The sequence below is a fragment of the Halichoeres trimaculatus genome, unplaced genomic scaffold (assembly GCF_033239565.1).
Source record: "Halichoeres trimaculatus isolate MK-OKI-2021-1 unplaced genomic scaffold, fHalTri1.1 fHalTri1_scaffold_1, whole genome shotgun sequence".
NCBI lineage: Eukaryota > Metazoa > Chordata > Actinopteri > Labriformes > Labridae > Halichoeres > Halichoeres trimaculatus.
Genome location: NW_027437179.1, coordinates 32311222 through 32335111, shown reverse-complemented (window position 1 = coordinate 32335111; position 23890 = coordinate 32311222). Strand labels below are relative to the sequence as shown.

Below are 23890 nucleotides of genomic sequence, written 5' to 3'. Positions count from 1 at the left end.
TTGTCACCTGCTCAACACATTTGCTGCATACTGAAGACCAAACTCTACCAGATAACAATGTCTGCACTTTGGGATTCTACAAATCCCCAGATTACTGCTAAATGCCACTGTTTTTATACTTCTCTCTGCAACACCTGCATGTGGCAGCTAAGCTGTGATTAAGGTTAGAAAAGAGCTCAAGAATGTCTAATTATATGCTTTTTGCCTTGTAGGCGTTCTACAATATATGCTTTTAAGCTCTTTACAGATTTAAGTTGTAAACTTATCAAACATGCACATGCCTTATCAAAGCAGGTTTCTTTTCTATAAGTTTTACACAAGTCAAAACTTTTGTCAAAAAAAAAGTTAATTTAAAATATTTAAAAATTCAATGAGTATGGCAAACTATAAATTCTGTATAGAACTGATGAATGAATTGCATTATATGGCAATTTTGCTGGTACACATCCCCTCACAACCCATGCACCAATAAGAACTCGATCTAGTGCAAGAAAAACATTTATAACTTATGACTGTATCTTATTAACTGATATGTGGGGTACCACAGGGCTCCATTCTGTGTCCCCTTTTATTCTGCATCAACCTGCTTCCAATGGGTCAGATAGTCACGACACATGAACATTGTTATGAAGATGAAACAACAATGAATCCCTCTACAAGCCAATAGCAGTGCTTTTCCTCCCTTGTCCTATATTTAACAGACAGTAAATGTTGGATATTTGTGCATCTTAAAGAAAATATTAGACTTACTCTCTGTAACCCTTGTATAAGAAACTGAGTATTTGTTTAAAATGAGCGTTAAGTAATGTTGTGTTACTAACTTGTTGAAAGTAGGGGGCAGTACAGGTTCTTTGCTCTAGTTGCTGCTTGTCGTAAAACAGAAGACAGGTGAAGAAGAAGAGGCTTAAGCAGAAGTAGAGAATAATTCATTGTTAGCTTACCACCAGCTGGTCTCTTCTCTGTGTGGCTTCTACTGCAGCACAAATCATGTCCGAGGAGATGACTGATGAAAGCAAGACTGTAACACGGGCAACACACAAAAACAGACCATATGAGCTGTTTCTTTTTAAATGTAATAAACTCAAAAAATCATCGGTTCAAAACTGGGCAACAGAACCATGAGAGGAAATACTAAGGATGTTATCAAAGAGGTAACAGGATAAAACTAGATATCAGTTCCTAATAAGAAATAATCCAAAAAAGCAGAAGACAGGATAAAGACAGGCAGATGTTTAGGAAAACCAAATCAGATACGAGTGCTAGGAAGTTTTGTATGAAAGCTGAGAACAATCTGGCAAAGAGTTGGTCTACAGAAGAGGTTTAAATACTGGCTTGATTGCAGATGAGCTGCAGCTGGGTGCTCAGGTGCACAGAGTAGCTTGACGAGGTGGGTGTGGCCAACAGTCTGAGAGCAGCAGAGGGTGAGTGGCAAAATACTGAAACCCAGGAGCGGAACTGTGACAGAGGTACTCCACCCAAACACTGAATAAGTTTTCCACTAGTTTGGAAAAATTGGGGGACTTAAAAAAAAAAGAAGGAAGAAACAGTGTTTTGGAGCACTTCAATCTGCAGGAAATATCGAATCATGTAGTGAAATTTTTATACTGTAACAGTCATAGATGAGATCACTGAAAAAAAATACTGACCTTACATCTTCCTCACCAGTGAAAGGTTAAGATCACTATGAAAGTTATAACAAAAAATTACTAAATGAAAATGTGAAAGTGTCAGCTGAAGTAATTGAAAAACTGTAATCACAGCGCTGAACACGTCTCAACTCCTAAACTCAAAGAAAAAAATGCTATGAATAGCATGAGTGTGCTCATATGGTCTTTTCTTCTTAATACAGTAAAAATAAGCTAATTTGAAGGCACCATATGTTTACAAGAACACCCCAACTCCACACTTCTGTCCCCTCTCTTCGTGACTTACTGAGGGAATGACAGAGTGCGTCTCTGAAGCACTTCCTCTAATGCAGTAAAAAAAACACATGAGGTGTAGCTCCTTCAGATGCAAAAAAGAGAAGAAAAAAAACACCACAGAGTAACTCAGCACAACAAACTTTGCCACCCCTCTACCCCATCAGAATGCCAACAGGACATGAGCACACCTTCAATTGTCTTTATTACACTCCAGCTGCCTAACATGTTTTTACCCTTCACGGATCTCAGGCTGTGAAAAGGAGAGCCTTTTAAGTGCTTCCCCTTCAAGTCTAATGCCTATGCTGTGTTTACACCCAAAACACTCCCCTTCACCCCACAATCAGAGCCGGCTTCCCAGCGCACATCACCAAAAAGCTTTCCCAGTAATGCAACAACACAAAGTATTATATTGGAGGTGACATAAGGTAAATGTCAGGTGTTTTTGTTTTTAGGCTCTTTTTTTTTTTGCCTTGTTTTTTATAAAACGTTTTTTTACCCTGACACAACAAAAAGAGAACAGGAACTGGTTAAAAATCAGTGTGGATTTTTTTGTTGTTGTTGTCAGATTGCTTATTTTTTTGATAAGAGGTTGAAAAAGGCATCCAGAATTGCAGATACAAGCAACTATACATGATCAACAAAAATATTTTTGGTACTTCTGGCTTTTGGGCTGTGAAGTTGATGTTTTTCGAGTTCAGCAGTTAGTAAGTATCTAGAGGCTAGATTTACAACTCTTTCCTTTGATTTAGTGTTTGACTTATTTCTTAGTCTCCAGCCCTGTGCTTGCACGCTACACTCACACACTCACACATACACACTCCTGACATTATCAGGCCTACACAGAGAATATGTTTACTCCCAAACCCCTTCTTGCTCCTGCAGCTCAAATATTTGGACAGAGAGTTTCAAACTCCTTGCTTTGAATTGAAGTAATTGGTTACCCTTTGGATTGGAATTTCACAGGCAAAAGACTTCTCTGTGGTGTTGTCGAGCCCAGAAAAGGACAGCACTGGCTTGAAAATATGTGGTGGCTGTGCACACACGAACATGTGTCCAGCTCTATCAATATTCTGTCAGCTGAGCGATATGAAAGTGTCGTCTCTCTTTTACAGTCACCCCACCCTCTCAATAAGGCTGCTCACTTTCTCTCTACCCTCACCATGCAAAGGTCCTAAGTGTGCCCTGTGGGCTTTAATTAATGAGGGACTATGTGGTGAGTCTTATTAAACCTTAATGACACGCAGGCACCTGCCTGGATGTCAATAGAGTTGGGTTCAGCCAATCATCAACACAGGGAATCTCTGATCTACACTGGGAAGAGAAAAAGAGAGGTCCCCTGACAGAATGAATCCCTCTGTGATCTTCCATCAGAGGTTTTCAGCACAACAGGCAATTTAAATGATACATAAAATACATGTTATTCAGCATTATCTTTTCATGATATTCACTGTCACTTATTTGCGCTGTTTGTTGCATATGAGGAAGCACTTCTTGAGTAAAACCCTGGCATGACTTTTTTCAGGTTTTTACAGCTTTGGGAATCAAAAAGCGTTTTCAATTTAACATCCAAGAGGGCACTGACCTAGTTTTATTGATTTATTTCATGTTGTCATCCTAAGTCATCAAACAGCAGCACTTAGCTTGCATGGAGCTTGACAACAAAAATAGCTCTGTTCTGCATAATACAGATTCCAATGTAAGCATTTGCATCCTTATACAATGATTGAAGAAAACAACAACATGATTATGGTAATGCTGAAAACATCCTAAGATTGGCTAAAATGCAGCACATCAAGTTCTGAATGCTCATAAGACGTGTACTGCCGACTCATCCACAGAAGTCCTGTGTTGTTGGGTCAGGCCATCTGCTGTGTCCACCACTGCAGGCAAACAATGCAGCATGTCAGTTTGATGGTTTCTCTTACTGTCTGATGTTGTTGGTTGTGGAAAAACGGAGGAATTCCGGTGGATATACACTGATAACACACACAGACAATTGAGAGCAAAAAATGTATTCTCTTTTGTTTCAGTTTTTTTTTCTAATAAAAAAAAAGGGGGGGGGGGGTTACCTTTATTGGATAAGGCAGCTGAAGAGAGAAACGGGAAGTGTGGGCAAGAGCAGAGAAAGACAATTTGCAGCATAAAAAATACTGTGACGAGAGCCGCAGTTTATGTTCATGGGACTTCTAGTCAAACAGTCTTTGCTAGTCTAACAGCAGCCCTTACACACACAGATCAACTGCTGTCGGATCTGATGCCCTGTTACAGTAGTCATACGTTGGGCCACAAGCTTTGTGCCAAGGTGTTTTTTGTCTAAACAAATCAATGGGATAAATTTGAACTCACAAATGGACTTAGACCAGTTTAATTGTATAGTTGATTGTAAAAATTAACTCCTAATTCTTGACGAGAAGGTGTTGTGTTTGTTTTTAAGTCCTTGTTCTGTTCCTCTGGTACCCTTTTGGTAGCTTTACATAATTCACAGCTTAAGAAAATCCTTTTTTTCAGCACTTGTTTCATAAAAAATCTTATTTCAGTCGGTATAAAATGTTTCATTCAAGGCCCCACACTCCACAGATCCCTATCCTCTGATTGGCCAAGTGCAGACCTTGGTGTTTGAGGCCCTTTCCCTCCATCATGTTGTAAACCAGTTAGGAGATCCGAATGTCATGACCCCGTCATTTCAGCAAGTCTCATGATGATATCATGTAGATCTAGTGCGTGTGTCTGTGTGTATGTGTGCATGTGTATGTATGTGGGAATAAATCCATTATTGTTGCTTCCATATGTAAACGTGGGAAATAAAAATATCCACTCCTCAATGATGATTTTGAAAGTATCAACAGAGGGAAAATTAGAAAACTAATCCCAATTGAAATGTTTGGTTTGAGTTATGTATCAAGAGATTTGAAGATAGTCATATATAGATTTTATAGAGCTTGATTAATGACTATTTTTTAGCTCTAAGTGAAGCTACATAATTTCAGCAAAGATGCCAAATCTGACACTTTCCCCCCATACAGTCACCTTTTAACAGGCAAAGAATATCTGTCTTGATACCACTTGATAGCCCACAGTTTTCTATAATGGAGTTCTGGCTGTATATTAGAAGTGTAACGTTTGTGTTGGTGCTCCTGCCAGGCTGAATCCACCATGCAAACTATCAGATGTGCTGTATATAGCAATACCTCAGGCCATGCATGGATTTATCCTAGCTGCAGGGTTCAGAGGTATTCAGATACTTTCTGAGCTTGTTTGAGTAAGTCAGATGGACACAGTTAGATGTCTGAGAGCTCTTTGATCAAAAAAGGCTTTTCTATACAAAGACAAACTCTTCTGAAAACTCAACAGAAGAGTCCAAGCTGCTTTGAATGCCAGATGGTCCAGAGGATTGTCCGTGTCTATAGAGCCATTTCATGAGAGAGACTCATGCCAGGTCTCTACATCTCAGCAGGATTTTGGAGACCAGGCATGGCTGTGTGAGCGCCAAAAGGAAGATGAACCAGAGTAAAAGCTGTAATGCTGGGATATTTCTCACCACAGGTTGTTTTTTAGGCGTCAAGGTCTACTTCCTAGAGCCTGAGGGTGATAAGGTTTATCCTCACCATACCTGGGAATCACTCTCAGATTAGCACGCTTAGAGGGTGCAGAGCAGAGGCAGAGCAGACCTGAGGAATGGACACAGGAGTCTGTCAGAAGATCAAGTGAGGCTTTGGGGAGCCTCAGTGGGGACTCTACACCCAGAGATAAAACTCCTCTGTATGTGTGTGTTTAGAAAATGCACTAAAATGAAAATGCATCCATATTCTCTCTTGGCAGGGTTTGCACTGAACATGGACTGTTCTCAGTGATTGCTAAAAATCTGGGGAACAACATTTCTCAGGCTCCACACAGAAAACAGAATGCTTCAGGCAGTAAAAACTGAGCCACTTGCGTAAAAAATCTGCATCTTTGTGCCAAATCTATGAAAAGACGTCTGTCTCATCATTACAGAAAAGTTTAACAAGGTTTAACATTGTCGAAAGGAATCAATTTGAAAACATAAATTAAATATTGAACCACTCTCTTAATGATTAAATCAAAGGTGGAAAAAATAATCAACATGCATTTTACCCTAAAACCTCATTATTTTCTCTATTAAAAGATGCATGCTGTAAAATAAAAAAAAATAAAAAAAACTTTTAGAAAGAAACTTTTCTGAAAACCTCTAAGGGTGTTCCTTGTAAATGAAAGCGTATCTTTTTGAGCCAGTTTGTTCATAAAGAGGTTGTCGTTTAATCAACTGACTTATAAACTGTCATGCCAGACTGTTTCACATTTCCCTGGTATGGGATATATTTTACATCCATCTGGGCAACACTGCATAGTTGGAATTAAAAATCCAAAATAAACAAAGGAACTCACTTTAGAACAGTTAAAATGGCTTTATTTTACCAGGGTAGTCATGCTAGTCCTAAAAACAAACTTCTACGTGTTTCAGCATTAAGTCTTCATCAGGAAGTCAAAGATATGGAAGAAAGCGAAGGGCCTTTTAAAATGGGTTGTGGCCTGTAGGTGATATTTAGTAATCAAAACATCTAGTGAGGGGAGCCATTAAGATCCAGTTCAGGGAAAACACAATAAACAAGATGTAGAGTGACCAAATTAATGCACTGTCAAAGTCATAGGTGCCAATCAAAGCAAAGAAACACACGGCCTAGTAGTTATGCACAGACACCAAGGAGTTTGTCACATCAGTGGTTCCCATTGAGGAGTCAGGAGCCACCCTGGTTGGTCACAAAATACTGATGGGCTTGCAAAATTCTTTAATAAACAAAAAAAAAATACTAATTTTGTCCATTATCAAAAAATGAACCATCCATTTTCTATACCGCTTCTCCTGTTCAGGGTCGCAGGTGGCTGGAGCCTATCCCAGCTGTCATAGGGCGAGAGGCGGGGTACATCCTGGACTGGTCGCCAGTCAATCACAGGGCTGTTACTTAGGCCCTCCTCACACGAGGACGGCCCCGTATCGTCTTGGCGTCGGTATCAAAACATGTATCGCTGTTTACACATCATATTGTACATAGGCTTGTGCATTTGCATGACAACGCAAAACTGCCGTCGGGTTGCCCGTTTGGTTCTGCTCCGAGGCGGATTTCACGTCAACAAGTGCTCATGCACGCGTAACATGCTGCGTCTCTGCATGAGCACTTGTTGTTGTTGTTGCCGTAGCTGGTGTTGTTCATGCTCTCTGAGAAAATATTGATATAATAGTCGAAGCAATATTTGTAGCTGCTGGAACAATATTAGAATCAGTCCGCCTGTCGCCATTGTTGTTGTTGTTGTGTGTGACAACGTGGGTTGGGGGGCGGGGAGTAGGAGGGGTAATATGAGGTCACCATCTTTTCCGGACTTATCTGTTTATACCAAATGGGGCATGAAGACAAATACGCAGATATCCACCTGCAGACCCATTTTCAAAAAAGATGCGGAGTCGTGGACAAATCCGCATCTCCGTGTGTCAATATCACCGGATCGATCGTTTATGTTACCAGAGTCGTAGAAATTCGTACCCGTGTAAAGCCCACTTTAGAGACAGACAACCATTCATTCGCACACTACGGACAATTTCAAGTAACCAATTAACCTGATGAGCATGTTTTTGGACTGTGGGAGGAAGCCGGAGTACCTGGAGAGAACCCACACATGCACGGGGGGAACATGCAAACTCCACACAGAAAGGCCCACCAGCCGAGGTGGGGATTTGAACCGGTGACCTTCTTGCTGTGAGGCTGCAGCGCCAACCGTTGCACCGTTGCTCCGTGCAGCCCCCCAAAAAAGAACAAAAATAATATTTGATTTTTACAATAATCCATGCCACCACAGAAATGTTTGATCAATTTTCAACATTTCTGTGGTGGCACAAGACTCATGGGGTGATTTAACCAATGTACCAATAATGACAGTATTAGTGGCGGAAACACAGGAACATAGGCACATAGGTGGTCTAAATTTCTACCAATAAGTGCAAATACATATCTTATGCCTTTGCTTCTGTTGTTGTTTATTTATTGTGTAATTTTGTACTGGCCTGTCTCTGTATTCCCTTGGCTGGGGTTACCAGTTTCCAATACTTATATTTTCAAGGTCACAGGCTGAAAATGTAGGGAACCCCTGCACTACACATGTCAGGCAGCTGTTGTCTTGGCTATATAGGATTCTTGCCACTTTCACAGAGAATATTTTCACATTAAAAGTCTCCAATGCCCCTTAAATCTGATCCATATGTTCCTTAAACTGAAACCACACTAATCTCACCACAGGCTTTCCATTGCTTCTGTCATACACCATAACTAAACCACACCCTAGCTACCACTTGACACAACTGGTCCGGTCATAATCTGACCAGGAAATAGCATATTGATTTGTAAAATGGATCAGCCTGATGACAGACATGTAATCCAGCCAATCCATCTGCTTTGCAATTACAGAAGAGGTGTAGTAAGAAGGCTAAGTCCACACGTGGTAATGCTTGATGTACATTACCTTAGAGTATTATTTATCATACTGCAGACACCAGTTTGGTTAAGAAGCAGATTCTTGTAACCGCTTGTGTCCATCATAGTTGATTAGGCCCTGGTATTGTATTTAAAGCAGCAGCGTTAGTGAGAGGTGAAGGAAATATGATGGCACATACCAAATGAACTTTGGTATGATGGCACATACCAAATGAACTTTGATATTGAGACTTAAATCTTGCATAAATAAACCATTTTTTCTCCACTCACAAAAGTGTGCCTCTAAATATAATCCCAGCAGTAATTATGCTTGTCACTTATGGGAAATCTATCTACATCGCAGTTTAAGTTTAAAATGACTGTGCTGCTGTTTACGGGCTCTGCAGGTTGTCTGTAGCTACAAGGCTCACTCTGTTTATCCACAGAAGTCACAGCACTCCAGTCCTCTTCACTGTGACACACCAATCACAGTAAATCCCCTGCGGAAGTAGATATTAATCCTCTTGACCTTAAATACTGCTGTGAAAATGTACCAAATGAGTTGAGGTCAACTTAATGTGAACTACCATAACATCTGGCTCAGGCTAAGTTACTATAGTGTCAAAAAACCAGTCAGCCAGTGACCTACCTTCACCTTTGCTCCAGAGAGAGACAACATGATCGAAAGGTGTCGCACAAAGATGGAAATGCTCGTGTGTGTGGGCTTCACAGCACTCTGCTTCACTGTCGAGTGTTCAGAGTGGAATAAAAGCAAGACTAGGGTTTATATTCAGCATCTGGTGTCATGACAACCTCAAGGGGCATTTTGACAGGGCTATTGACAATGATACATCTGTGACCTTTCTGTCCCCCAGATAAAAATGAATGAATGTTGCATCCTGTGCAGACGTAATGAAAAGAAATAGTACAGGACAAAACGCACTCCTTATGTCTGAAAGGTTTCGTTTGGTTACATCTGATTTCTTATCCAAGCAGACACAGAATAAAACTTGTCAGGATTGTTTTGTTGGCTTCTATTTCTGAATACATCGTGGATCAATTTTGCTGCTCAATACAAAACCATTTAAAACGTACCATTGTTGTGACCAGAAAATATAGGAGAGGGAACTTAATTCTTTTTTTCTTCTACTTATAACGACACAAATCTGCTATGTTACTTCTGTGTGTATATATATATATATATATATATATATATATATATATATATATATATATATATATATATATATATATATATATATATATATATATATATATATATATATAAAATCATCCAGTACAATTTGTTCTTTATGGTGCAACTGACAATCAGTATCTTGCTTAGTAATCCAAGTCTGATCCAATATCACATTTGACAGATTTCTACCAGATCCCTTTTGCTTTGTCTCTGATTTCATTTTGTTTATTTCTTTATTCAAACAGGTTAAAAATAGAGCTAAACAAGATGTACAATGTGTTTAAGCAGAAAAAAAGAGAGAAAACTTAAATAATATAGATCATTATACCTTGTTCAAAAGGATGTATGATAAAGTTAAAAAACTTTTCTAGTCCTACCCCTTTATTTTGCACATTTATAGTCTTATCTGTCAGAGCATGTGTAGGAAAACAAAACAGAATACAAGAAAGTGAATCACAGTAAAACAAAAAACAAAAACACATTTTTTATTAGTTTAAGTTTTTTTCCATCACGCTCTTGTATCCACTTAGGATGAGACTTATATAAATCTGTTTGAACTGGTAATGTGGTCCCTCAGGTCTTCACTTTTTCACTGCAGTCTGATCTGTTGCAGTTTGAATCTGTGCTCTCTCATCCATCATTGCTTACGCACCAACTGAAATTTGAAAAACTCAGCTTTCTGTATTCAAAAGAGGTTTTGGTGTTGGATTGAAAACATTTGTTTTAATGTTGATTAACTGTCTAACTCTCTGTCTTAGAGTCAAGAACTTATGACATGTGACAAGCATCTTGTGTCCTGATTACCTCAGTTTACCAGTCCTGCCCCATCCTGATTGTGATTGGTCGGCTGGAGCAACAAGACCAGCTATTGCAGCTAGCAAAGCAATCAGAGCTACTAATAATACACAGAAATAACACTCTGACTAACCCCCCCCACACACACACTTTGCTCGTTACACTCCCTTTCCTTTGGGACAGCTCTTGGAATAGCGTAATGGCCTTACGCAGTGTGCATGCAAGCAAACCATGGCAAAACAATTAAGAGGAAACATTTACACGTGACATCTCATGGCTTCTCCGCTACCTGCTCATTCATTAACCTAATGGCACAGAGTTTTATCGTTTTTAATGACTGGGAGATGTAAACTTTCATTTAACCAGGGAATTGTTTTCAGTTGGAAAAAAAATAAAACAAAAATAAGTTAGATGGAAAATATAAGTGTTTCTGAAACTGGGAACACAGTGATACAAAGCACATCTTTTTCTCCGCCCTCTTTGTAGACAGCGTTACAAGTCAGAATGCTACAGCCGTACTACCACCTCAACATTCAGTCCATATTCCATTCTTCAGTTATTTAAAAGGGGTATGATGGCTAAAATACACCAGATGCATTTCTCGCCCAACTCAGCTCCGTTGCATGTTGACTGTAGATGACAACTTTCATGCAAAATATGATTTTGTTGTGACACAGTTTGTTTCATTTTGAAAGTCACTGGATGTTTTAATGTGACTTCCATGCATGACTTCCTGTCCCGCGTGATCTGCCCTGTAATGAATTGATGCATCACAGCTCTGGCATCCAGCAAAATTGGGTTGGTGGCAAATCTGCTGCAGCCTGCCGCAGTCAGACCGCAACAGAGATCCAGTGTAAGCTGACACATTGGCTAAGTCTACATGCAGTTGATATTTGGATTCCTGGTTTCTGGAACATTCCGTTTACATGCATGAGCAAACAAAGTTCCTCCTGTTAACACGGTATCCCAACCAAAAGGCAACGCATGGGTTACACAAATCAATGTTCATTATGATGGGGATATCCCGATAGTGTATACATGACCAAATATTTGGGTTAGAAAGGGAGTACCCTCTGGGTTTTTTCAGGTTTTTAAAAACCAGAATATGAGCATATTCTGTTTTTTCGAAAGAGTTATTGGTGTTAACATGGCCCTAGAGCAGACCTGGGCAAACTACGGCCCGCGGGCCACATCCGGCCCTTTGTACGTCCCTGTCCGGCCCGCGTGAGGCCAATCATAAACATAAACATAAAACTTGTAGGGGTGCATATGTCTTAATACTCCATGTATCACAAGCACTGAACAAGACATTGAGGTTTGAATTATTCCTCTCTTTCACTGGCTCAGTCAGTCTCCTCCACCTGAACTCTGCTGTTCTGAAGAGAGTGCTGTCACGTACACGCGCAGCGCATGTACGCGACGGCACTCTCTTCAGTACAACGATACGCGTTTCACTATTTTAGAGTCAGCCTTCTCACTATAAAATTCACGCTGCTCTTTCCTGATTGGAGAGGATGCTGCGTTAGAGCAGAGCTACGTTAGTCTAACTCATGACATGTCATGTCAAAGTTCTCCAAAAAAGAAAGGAAACAGCTAAGGCTCTGATAAAGTCTTCATCAACAAGTGCTGCACCGTTATCTGTCTCTGTCTCTGAGGTCTCCTGCAGCGTCTCTGGATCAAACCAACTAAGAGAGGGGGGTGGATGGTTTCTGAGTTTTCGATATAACGCCCAAGCACGGGACTTGATTTGACTTAGTAAAGTATTAGAGCTCACAGAAGCATACTTAAATTTTGGGGACTATCAGGAGAAATAACAAGCCAGGAGAACAGCGGGAGAAAGGGCTTAAAAAATGGGAGATTCCCTCCATATTCAGGAGTGTTGGCAGTCTGCCAGCACTCTCGATCGGTAAAAGTGAGTTCATTTATGACAGATATTGACAACGACGAAAACTTAAGACATTTTCTCTTTCATTTTAGGATTCAATAACTGCTTTTATTCCTACTTGACCTATACACCACATTTTTACATAACCTAATATAAACATTTACAGAGTGCTTTATTCTTCTGATAATCAGTTCCGACTATTCAAAATATTAATTTCAGAGCATTTTACGATGGAAGAAAGTTGGTGGCCCTCTGACACAATTCAGGTTCCTCATGTGGCCCCTGGTAAAAATTAATTGCCCACCCCTGCCCTAGAGCAACTGGGTTATTGCTAGTAACCCAAGTATGAAAGAGTTACTGACTGCATGTAAACGCACTGATTGACTTGAATGGAAACCAATTTAACCAAGTGCTGTGACTGAGCTAAACCAGACCCGAGCAGGATCTGGTTTATGTCAGACCCTGCTGTATGTCTGATGTTCTGCGAAAAAAACTTTTTGTTCCAAAGAGACATTACTGTCTCTTTGAATTCATATTTAACTTAGAAAAAGTAATGATGATGTTGTTTAAATGACATCTTTTGCTCTCATTTTGCATTCCACATCTCATCTTTCCCTTGTGTATTCAAACAAAATGCACACCATAACCCTTCATACAGTCTACATGAGTTATTTTGTATTTCTTTATATAACACAAGGCTTGTGCAGTGATGAATTCTATAAGTCAATGTGTCAGCGTGTTACAATAGCTTCTGGCTGGATTCCAATCCCTCACTAACGACCCGAGAAGGCCAGGTAGCCAAGGTGTATTGTGTGTGAATGTTTTGCCCTCTATCCTGTGCGTAAATCAGTCAGCATCAGTGAATAAGCTACTGGCAGCAGATGAAGGGACACATGAATCTCTGGACACATAAAAGTATGAAGCACCAGAAATGCAGCCACAGGAAAACTGGGACAATGTTTGGAGGATTTCTTTTTCAGGTTGTGATAGAAGATGTGATCTTTTGTCATGTTTTGGATGGACAGACGAACAGACGGACAGATGGATGGATACCAAAGAAGTAGCCCTTGTCCTCATCTATAATGGAGCCTATTAAACTTGGCCCTCTTTTAAATTATTCATAGGTCCTGTGAGAGGCCATAGGCTGCTTCATCAGTCAACCGTCCTATACTAGATTAGCCTGCTGAATTTAAATACATCAGACTGCGGTGAGGCCTTTCATCAGTCACACGTCTGATATTGGCAACATTTGATTAAGCAGTGGCAAGTAACCATGTGCCACACAGTGTCATGACGGTACAGGCCTAACAAATGAATAATGCAAGAGATTGTGACATTTATGAGCTATTTTCTTGGCACAGTTTTGAATGAAAATGGTTTGTAATGAAGTGATACCTGAAATACATTAATCTCACAAAAATGAGGAGCGTAAGCTAGCGGGGGTTTTCAGTGGATGCCTGCATGCTGGCATTATGATAACACCAAAGCTTTATGAAGTCTATTATTGACATATTTAGATCACATATCCTCTAATCCCTGAATACATACTGAAACTGTCTGACTATAGTTGTTTCCTACAAAGATTACTTGGGTGGGATGCTGAAGTGTATTTTTTGACACCCCAAATATTATGCACATCATTTTTAAATAAATCAGTTTTAATTTTATAAAGCTTCCATCAATGATGGCTTCTCATTGCTTTGCCGCAGAGTCTGTCATATGCTCTGCAGACAATCAGAGAGAAAGATGAAGAGAGAGGCTCGTCAGTACATCCATCCTGTTAGATTGACTGAAGAGCAACATCTCATGATGGGAATGAAACTTCTCACGACAGTATTTGAAAAGTCACATGCATCTGGTTGCTGCTGATGTCATTTCGCACGTTAGTTTTGTATCACTGCCAAACCCTTCGTTATTAACACACCTCAACCACATCTAGATCAACTGTTGTGAGGACAGAATGTTGGGAGAAAGATTTTGAAACATGAGTTGCTTCATTTAGGTGTCTTTATTGTGTAAAGGTGTTGAGTGATAAAGTCAAAGGTCAGATACTAACAGGAGAGACATAAGTGCTGGAATACTATGAGAGGAGAGTTGTAGACGCAGTGGTTGGAGGGTGAAAAAAGACAGTGGAAACATTTTAAAGCTGCTTGTTAATACAATAAATTTGTTGATTGTGGGGCTATTTACACAACAGTTTAAGGATGAAATGCATAGGTACTGTTGCGTACATCTTTCAATGTATTAAATATTTTTTTTAATGATAAATAATTAAGATGTTGTTCTACACATATAGAATATTGGAAAGGATTTTTCTGGAAAAATAGTGTGCGTAATATTTCATGAAAGCAGCCATTTTGAAAAGGGAGAAAATATAACTTCAGCTGCCTGTTGTGAAATGATAATCATCAAAGGGGTAGAATACATTTTAAAACCACATCAAAAACAACACCAAAATAAAATAAACATATTTTAAAGAAACTATTTAATGTGTTGATGAAACTCGTGTATTAAACATGATACATTAGGCAATAAAGGATTGATGACAACTCAAGACATTCAAAGCAAGTTAAGAGGCAAACTCCCTGACCAAACTGGTAGCTTGACTCATTTGTAAGTTTTCATTAATATGAGACAGTTTATGGAGAAACGATGGTTATGTAATGGTGGTAGAGGGGCAAATGGGTCTTGCCTACCCTCTCTCAACTTAAAAATAAGGCTTTTGCCACAGTGTCAACAGGCAGAAATTGATATGTCTACCATGGACTGAAAAGGTGTTTGTGATCAGGTTGTCTCTGGCTTTACTTTTGCTGTTGTGAACTAAGGATTACTTTTAATACTGCTCTACTAAAACAGCATGCTTAAACGGCATGTTTATTTTCAGACAGGGAACAAACAAACAAAATGCATGCATCCTTTTATTAAGGAGAAAAACATTTTTAAGGCACTGAGTGCTAGTCATAGAAACCAGCTGTTGACCACCTTCATAAAAACGCTGCACATTTGTGAGAGTGGGTCTATTTTTATTAAATTCTCAGCAAGAAACAGAATAATTGCCAGTGGAAGTGGGAGTCACTGAAGTACATACCTTATAATAGTGCATGTAATTCAATCACTCAAGCACTTTATCTGACCATTAAACAGTCTTATTCCTTGGAAACTTTTGTCCTAATTCTTGGAAGTGAATTAATGTTCTCGCTGCTCTGTCAACAGTTAGAAAAAAACAGACAGAAAAAAAGCTGTCAGTCACTACTCACTGGACGAAATCATAATTGTTGGCAATTATTTCTAATAGTGGAGCCGGCAGGCCTGAAGCCTTTTGACGGGTTCTATTTGAAAGCCAGCGTAGGTGGTTTGCATTGTTCCATGCTCAGTTTCCCCGGTGCTTTCATTAACCACAGAATAACCGCCGCATACGAGTCTTTGCTGAACTCTTTCCCTTCAAAATACAAAAAAAATCCCAAGTTGTCATAATGAACAGCAGATATGTAAAGTTACTCCTTCTTCTCTTGAAACATCTTTTTATACCTGATTAATTACTATACAAGACAAAGTGATATGATAATTTAATCTTCACGGCTGTATTATTAATGCTCTTAATCAAAACACTTCAAACCTGGAGCAAATAGAAGCTGTTACCACAAGACAGGATACAAGAGGTACATTTTTTAAGAAGTAAACTGAAATTTGTACAATGTCAGACAGAGATGCAACATAAAGATGTTAAAATTGACATGACTCTTTATTATCTCCAAAAAAGTGCAAATGAATATTGATGCAGCCTTTACATGATGTGCTCCAAAAATGAGTTCAAACAAAACTCACAGCTGTTCAAAAATAGGCTTTGGACACTCTGAAAGGTTTAGCCCAAGGGGATCTGGCAGATAATATTTTTGGCTACGACCACTTTCCACAAATGTCAGACTATACGGTATGTGCTGTTGGCCGGGACAAGGTGCATTGTAATATTCAAGTGCAAATATGTGTTTTGGTGCTTTTACCCTCAGCAGCAGCACACACACAGCTGTATGCTTTCTCAAACAGCTATGCTGAAACAGGGAGTTGCACTCAAGCACTCTTGTTTTCAACCAAGTGGTGACAAACAGCATGACAGCATCATTGTACATGTGCCAAAACACAAGTCACAGAAAGGAAGATGAAAATTAGCATCAAGCTCTGAAACTGTACTTGCCAACATGCAGCAATGTACATTCTTTTTAACGGTCTTCTGAAATTAAAAACTGAAAAATCTTAACAAGAGTTTTCATTAAACATCAACCTAAATAATATTCCAACAAGAAGTTATGGTTGGTGGTCTGCAGCTCATGTCTCAAAGTTTTGGGAGTGTTATTCTTTACTATATATTGAACATGGCAATAAAGTAGTCATGCTGGATGTTCATTCCAAACATGTCCAGAGTTTTTTTTTTAAACCTCTACATATTCACATTGTAGAAATCCCAGAATCCTTCTGTACACTGCTTAAAATGGCCCATTCTAACAGTAACTCAAAGGCTTAAGTAGATCTTCACCAGACTTGCTAAAATAATGACGTCATTGCACAAGGTTCTTGCAACTGGTTCAGTATACATTGGAGGGTCTCAAACACCAAGGTTTGCCTATAGTTCTGCCCTCAACAGACCTCCAGTGAGCTGGCCAATCAGAGGGAAGGGGGTTTTAAGCCTTAAAGAGACGGCAGCAAGAACACAGAATTGCAGACTGAGGCTAAAATAAAGGTTTTTCTAAAACACCAGTGTAAGAAAAACAGTAGTTTTGCATGGTAAACAGCTTGAAAAATGTCACAGAGGGTACCTGAGGGACAGTATAAACCCTCAAAACGCACAATACACCCTTCTTTATAGTTATTTATGTTTTGATGTTTCTCGCTCAACTGCTGTTTAACCACTCCTCGACACCACTATATGAGTAGTATGAAAGATAATGTTTGACCAATGTCACATATGAGCAGGAACAAAATCCTCTTAATATGGACCTGTACAGCTAAAATGGTGGATGTTGGTGGAAAAGGATAGATTTTTGTGTAATTTTATTTCACAAAAACGAATTTTGGGTCATTTGGCTCATCTGATACCCCTCTCAAATGCAAATTGTTGTTTAAACTGTGATTTTCTCATGTTCTTCTTTCCTTTTAAATAAACATATTTGATATTTGTGGTTGTGTTATAAATGTCATTAATCATCACTCCATCAATAAGTTTAATTGTATCTTTTTTCCTGAATACAAAATCTCCTCCAAGGTTTGCTGTTGTATCATTTTCAGAAGAATGTGATCCAAAATATACAGATCCTTGGGTGATGTTGACCTTTGAACTACAGAAAAAAAAATGATTACAAATCTGTTTTAACCCACTAAAAACAGGATGGAACTATGTTATGACATGGAGTAATATTTAAGTTTTGACCAAACCTGTTTATGCAATATCACACAGACTCTGACCTTTGACGCAGGACCGCAGAATTTTAATGAGTTCATCCATGGATTTAAGATGTAGTTTGAGCCAAGAGCGTTCCTGTGGGCGAGTATAATGTTCCTGATTTTAGAAAGGGTTTAGGTCAAGATGGCTTTATGATTCTTTGGCCTAAAAAACGATAAGTTCATCCTAAATGCCCAAAAAGACCTTGGTGCCAATATTTTATTTTCCAAGGCTGCCTGAATGAGTAGGCTCACATGAATGAAAAACATACACTGATGGATTTGAGGTGAAAGGGACAACCTGAAAACATAATGCCACTTAAATGAATTCATCTTTGTATCTCGCCTAACTTTGGAAAATCATCAGCATTTAATCTTGACTGCTGGGCCATGTAGTGGGTATGGATACAACGTTTTAAGTGCAAATATAAGAGACCCTTTCCCCGCTTACTCTTTCACAGTGCAAGAAAAAATCAAGCAAAGGGTTTCTAGTTCTGCCCCACAGGGAGAGGGTGTCAGAGGGTTCGTACTCTGTGGAGTTTTAAAGCTGGAGAGAGTGCTGTAATGGTAAAGTCACTGCATATACTAAGGATTAAAACGTCAAGTAGGAGATGTGAAAGATGACTGTATTTTAATGTGTTGGCATTATGACATAAATCTCAATTATAACCTTCAGTCTGAAGCCTATCATAAAGGATCAGGAGAGCCTGGCCTTTGGAGGATTAACATCCACCAATGTACAATGGCTGAGTATTATCTCACAGTATACGATCTTCTCTTATGCAGGCATCGCAGAATAAATCTCATTTAACCTTCACTCTAGTACCTTTCAGAAAATATAAGGTAACCTAGCTTTTGGAAAGCTTCCTCTCAGTTAACGCCGTATTGGTTGAGTCATTCTTTGTTTCTCAGAGACCATGGGTGAGTTGTAGTTTATGCCAAACTTGAAGATTTCCTGCCCAGGAGTTTAAGAGCTTTCGTGTTCTCCAGCATAACAAGGATAGCAAAAGGGAAAGGTCTTTCACCTACTTTCTTGATCTGTCTGAATCTTGCTAGGTTGCGAGGCATCCCCCTGTTGGCTATGGCTGCCTTTTGCAGCAGCTCTCTCTTCTTTGTCTGTTTCTTGTAATTTTTTTGTCTCTTTTTCATAATCCTTGTATTTTTTGGCTTCAGCGATATATTTACTACGTTTTCTCCTGTGTTTGTCCGGAGACCCTACATGTAACAATGGCTGCTTTGTTTACATGTGAACTCAGCTGTGAGCAGCCTGTAGCATGTCAATGCTAACTGGTGTAAGGCCTGATGTCTTCCCACAAGGCGAGGAGAAGGAGGTGAGGACGACGTGCTGGTTCTCAGGTGTGAGCCAAGAAGTGACGACATGGACCTGTCCTTCTATCCATCATTGTTGGGAACGTATGATCTATCTCCAATAAGATGGACGAGCTAGCTGTGCTAACCCAGCAACAGAGGGAATACCAGAGGGCAGAGTAGCATCATGCTATTCACAGACATGGCTAACGGAGCTAACACCAGACACCAACGCCACATTGGAAGAGCTTCTCACCTGCTGTGAGCAGACAGGATCCAGGAGACAGAGACTGAACAGACTGCTGAGGAAGCTCAGTCCTGGACCCTGTGGAGGTGGAGGCTGGCTGACTGGACAATTATGGACAAGCTGTAAGCATCTATTTTCTTATGGACCTTTTTGCACTTTCGATACACTTTCTTAGTTTTGTTTTCTTGATTGCTGCTGTGACTTCAATTCCGTTGTACTTGTTACAATGACAATAAAGTTATATTCTATTCTATTCTGTTCTGTTCTGTTCTATTCTATTCTACCTTGGAGAATGGCTGCAAGTAGCTTATGTGATGACTCTATTCACAGGTTTGAACAGATTCAAAAACAACACCACACACACAACACAGCTTCAGCAGCAACTTTCAATACTCGCCTCTAGGAAGGTCTGAGATGCATAATTCCAGCATGCTGCCTTTGTTTTGTTTGGACGCACTAAGGCTTAATCCTGACAGGAATAATAAAACACTATTTTTGATTGTCATTTTGATCAGCAGTCGCTCACAGTAGGAAACAATCAAAAAAGAAGTGTTTGATTATCCCTGGACTCTCTCTAGTCACTGCACAAGACTTGCTTTTAAATATTAATGTGCAGACATATAGAGGGGCTGAGCAGGCTTTGATGAGATGAACCAGATCAGATAAGATTAGATGAGAAGATGATATGTTGATCCTTGTGCTCTCTTCAAAGCTGTCTGTCTTTTCTTAACCTTTATATGAAACTACAGGGAAGTGCCAACATTTATGGCATTCTCAGAATTATATCATTATCAGTGCATCTATATGTAAGAGACAGCACAGCAGCCCTGATTTCCCTATTCAGCTCGTTTCTTTGCTATTCAATGATCATGTCAGTGACATGTACATTGTGTATCATTAGCATGCCTTTAGCTCTGTGCATTATGCCAGATGGTGCCAACATAGCAGGAAGCATAACAAAAGCAAAGCAGTCTGGAGGTATTTCATGCTTATTGTGCAAAATAAAAAAAGAAAAAGAAAGAAAAAAATGTGGCTTCTTGAAGTATCTGCAAAGCCAATGTTTTAAACCTGGGTGATAGCATATAGTACTCATTGTAACTCAAGTAATAAAATCAAGAATAAAGTCAAAGAACACTCAACAAAACTAGAGACAGAACAAAGCAGGTGAATGTATTCTGGTGACCACTTTGGCTGAAGAAAGTATTTTTTTTCTCTGTTGGACTCCATTTTCCATGAGTACCAAAACCCACTGTCATAAAATGATGGCCCTTACAAAAGTGTGCATTTCCTGTGGATGCAAATAAATGGAGAACAGATCTTTTTAATGCCACTTCTCTTTGAAAAAGACAACTTTTTGAAAGATTCATACTGATGAATAGCAATGCAAAATTGTTTGTTGTGACATAACAAAACTAGGGATGGGAACCAAATTAGGTACCCATTATTATAGGTATGGACTGCATTCTGTTTGTAGTACTGAGTATCAAATCACATAAAATCGAAAGGTATCATGTTTAGGTACCCAAACGCATCCTTGTGACTGAGAGAGAGTGGAAGAGTAGGCGATTTTCTATGTTGGACATAAACACAGCATTGCAAGGTTATAAATTAAAAAAAAAAGAAAAACTTTGAGATTTTAGTATTAAACAAATTAATATTTATTTACACACAAAAGTACCAAAAATTTGTACCATTGAGTACCGCTACCTATTGCAAGGTAGCAGACATCAGTACCATATCATTTCAAATGTAAAAGGTACCAATCCCTAAACAAAACTAACACAACTCAGATATATCACTGTTATTTGGCTTGGAGTAGATGTATGGGTTTAACGTAAGCAATCACAGCCAGGTGCCATGATATGTGCTCAAGTGTAACAATTTGTTATTTCTGAAGATATTTAATGGCACAGCTCAGAAATTGTCAAATGAATTGTGTTATTGGAATTTTTTTTCATATTTTAGGTGGAAGTACAAAATGTAAGTCATGTGCATGGACAAATTTTAAAAGAGGATGGCAAAGGTTTGATGGAATAATGGGGCGAGCCCGTGAGCTAGTTCAGGCAGACAACTCGAGCTGCACTGCTATGCACATACCACGTGTCTCACACTTCATAACCATCTTGCAATCACACTCTCCGCCTCTCAATTGGGCGGTCTATTTAAACCGGGAGTCTCCCATCCCTCTCTGCCTTTCAATGCCTTGGCTGCCCTGCGTTTGTAATGCTGCATGTTCTTTTGCCCCCACCACCACCCCAGCAACCACCTGCAGGCTCCGGGGGGGGTTTGTGTTCAGTATGTTTTGCTCATCACTCCTCAATGTCGCCATGTAAACTTGTTGTGAGGGGTAATGAGGCCGGAGCCTGGACGCCAAGCATAAAATATATTTGCTGCTAAAAAAACAATTCAAACATGAGTTGTCTGACTGAAATCCCAGAATGAGACTACAGGCTGCTTTGTATGGCTTGTTTAAAAGATTTAGCAAGGGCCAAATGAGATTTGATCAATTTCTGAATTCACCAGTCGATGAAACTCCTTAACAGGTTAAACCTGTATTTTGAAAAGAGAAATATGACTGTATTGCATGCCAATAGGGGTTACAGAGACAGTTGCTGAAATGTAGTGTATCAGACATGAACTGAGATAAGGGTTTTCAAAGACAGTCTGAGATAAGTAAAGGATCTGTTGACCTGTAAATAAAGTAAGACTACAACAAATCTTTCATCTGAGCCACAGAAAAGAGCAAAGTACTCCCTCTTTAACATGTACTCAGTGACATTAAAGGTACAAGAGGATGCCACAAGGATTTGTACACTTACAAGCCTGACAACAGTCCAGAGTAGCTCATGCAGACAGTTCTGGCAGGCACCTCGCTGGCCGGGACATCTGGGCATAAATCATTGCACAATCTGAATATGCGAGGCTGAATGTGCTTCATAGCTGCATCACAGCACAGGGCTGGATATATTATCCAAAATGGAGTTCACTTTGGTCCTCATGCTCCTCTCTACCACACTGTTAAAGCTCAGATATTCTACTTTTTACCTTTTTTTTCCCAATCCCACCTCCCTGCAACACTTTGTCATAAGCCTCACAGCACTCCACCACTCCACCGTCTACACTGTCCACCCCTGAATCACAGAACATGTAGTCTGTTGCATTCACCGAATCCCTGTGCCTCTTCAAAGAAGAGGGGCCTTTTGTGACATCTCTACACCAGGTGTTTTTTTTCTCCCCCCTGTAGTACCTGTGTTTTCATACTAGTGTGCTTCAGTTTTGATGTGCAGTTCAAGACACTTTCAGTGCTGGTCTACTTGTGCCTTTTTTAATCAATTTTTCTTCTCCCTTAACAGAAGACTCATCCAAGAGCCAGAAGGCTGCATGACCCAGAGCTGGATCTAATGAAAGACACAATGGAGAGAACAAGAAAGGTAGCACCGCTTTTTTTCTGTCAGAGGTGTCCTTTCAAAGCTCCAGAGTAGGAAAAACTTGGGCTTGTAGAGAGGCATCTTCAAGCTTAGGAAACAATGGCATTGTGGGATACTCGGTGTATAAAGAGACCTGACTGTAGAGAAAAGAAAACCTCAGACTATACAGGCTTTGATGGCCCACTCAGCACATGGAAACCAGTGACCTTTAAAGGTAAGTACCCATCAGACTCAAGCTGGAGCCAATTATTGAGCGCATTTCTTTTTCCCTGCTCTTCCTCCAGATCCTGCCTGTGCACTGCCAACTCTGATTAAGAAATCATTGTCAGGATTTAATCAAACCATTTATTTTACAAATTCGGATACACCAAATACAAACAGAGTAGAATATTTTGATTCAAGTGCTCAGAATGAGATCAGTTGTATTACAGTGCATGCATTTTTCTTCCATAAATTCAAAGAAACTGCTACTGAACTGCAAGTCATTTTTTAATTATCCATTTGAGTAACTGAAAAAATAGAGGCACTGTGAGGAGCTTTTACTTGTTTTAAAATAGTGTTTCTCTCACACTTCAATTTTTAAAACAAAGTTTTAATCAAGGTTCTAATATTGGATTTCTGTTTTCATCAAAGAAAAAATATAAAAAATATACTGAATGCTCAAAGGGTAACTCAATAAGGCAAATAAATCTGATTAAAAAACACAGACTGAACTTCAAAACAAGGGAGGGCCATGATGAGGTATGTGCAGAAACAACTGATTTTCTAATAGTTTAAACTGAAAAGTCTGTACAAGGTTAGAGAACACTCTGAAAACAGTAACGGCTGAGCATAATTTATTTGTCAGAAGAGAGGATCAAAGAGCCTGCTCTAAACAAAGTCGAACTGGTTTGCTAAGTGCCACTACCATTGCTACCTCCTGAATGAAATTAAATCTGAATCACTGGTCATTTAGGGAAAAAATAAAAAGTAAAGATATATATGATGGAAAAAATATCAGTTGAGAAGACTTGTCAGGGCCATTGCAACATTGATGGACTTAAGCTGCTGAAATCGTTAGTATTTGTAAAAACTGTAGCAGCAAAGTCATGAAAAGTCAAATCTAAAACAAATTATGTAAGGAGAATGCCATAGCAAGCCTCAGTGAGAAGAAAAGTTTCAAGCTAATTTCTCTGAGCATCAAGTCAGCTAGCTT

The 23890-nt window shown here is 39.4% G+C and overlaps 1 protein-coding gene across 2 annotated transcripts in view; it reads right to left on the bottom strand.

Moving 5' to 3' along the window:
* The window catches only part of cdh22 (cadherin 22), a 333080-nt gene that overhangs the window by 257989 nt on the left and 51201 nt on the right, over positions 1–23890 (bottom strand). Inside the window, exon 1 of one of the 2 annotated variants that reach the window (XM_074667222.1) lies at positions 942–1279. The exons of the other annotated variant lie outside the window; for it this stretch is intronic. The gene's annotated coding sequence lies outside the window, so the exon portion shown is untranslated. Of the gene's footprint in view, positions 1–941; positions 1280–23890 lie in introns of those variants that run through there. 2 annotated transcript variants of the gene reach the window in all.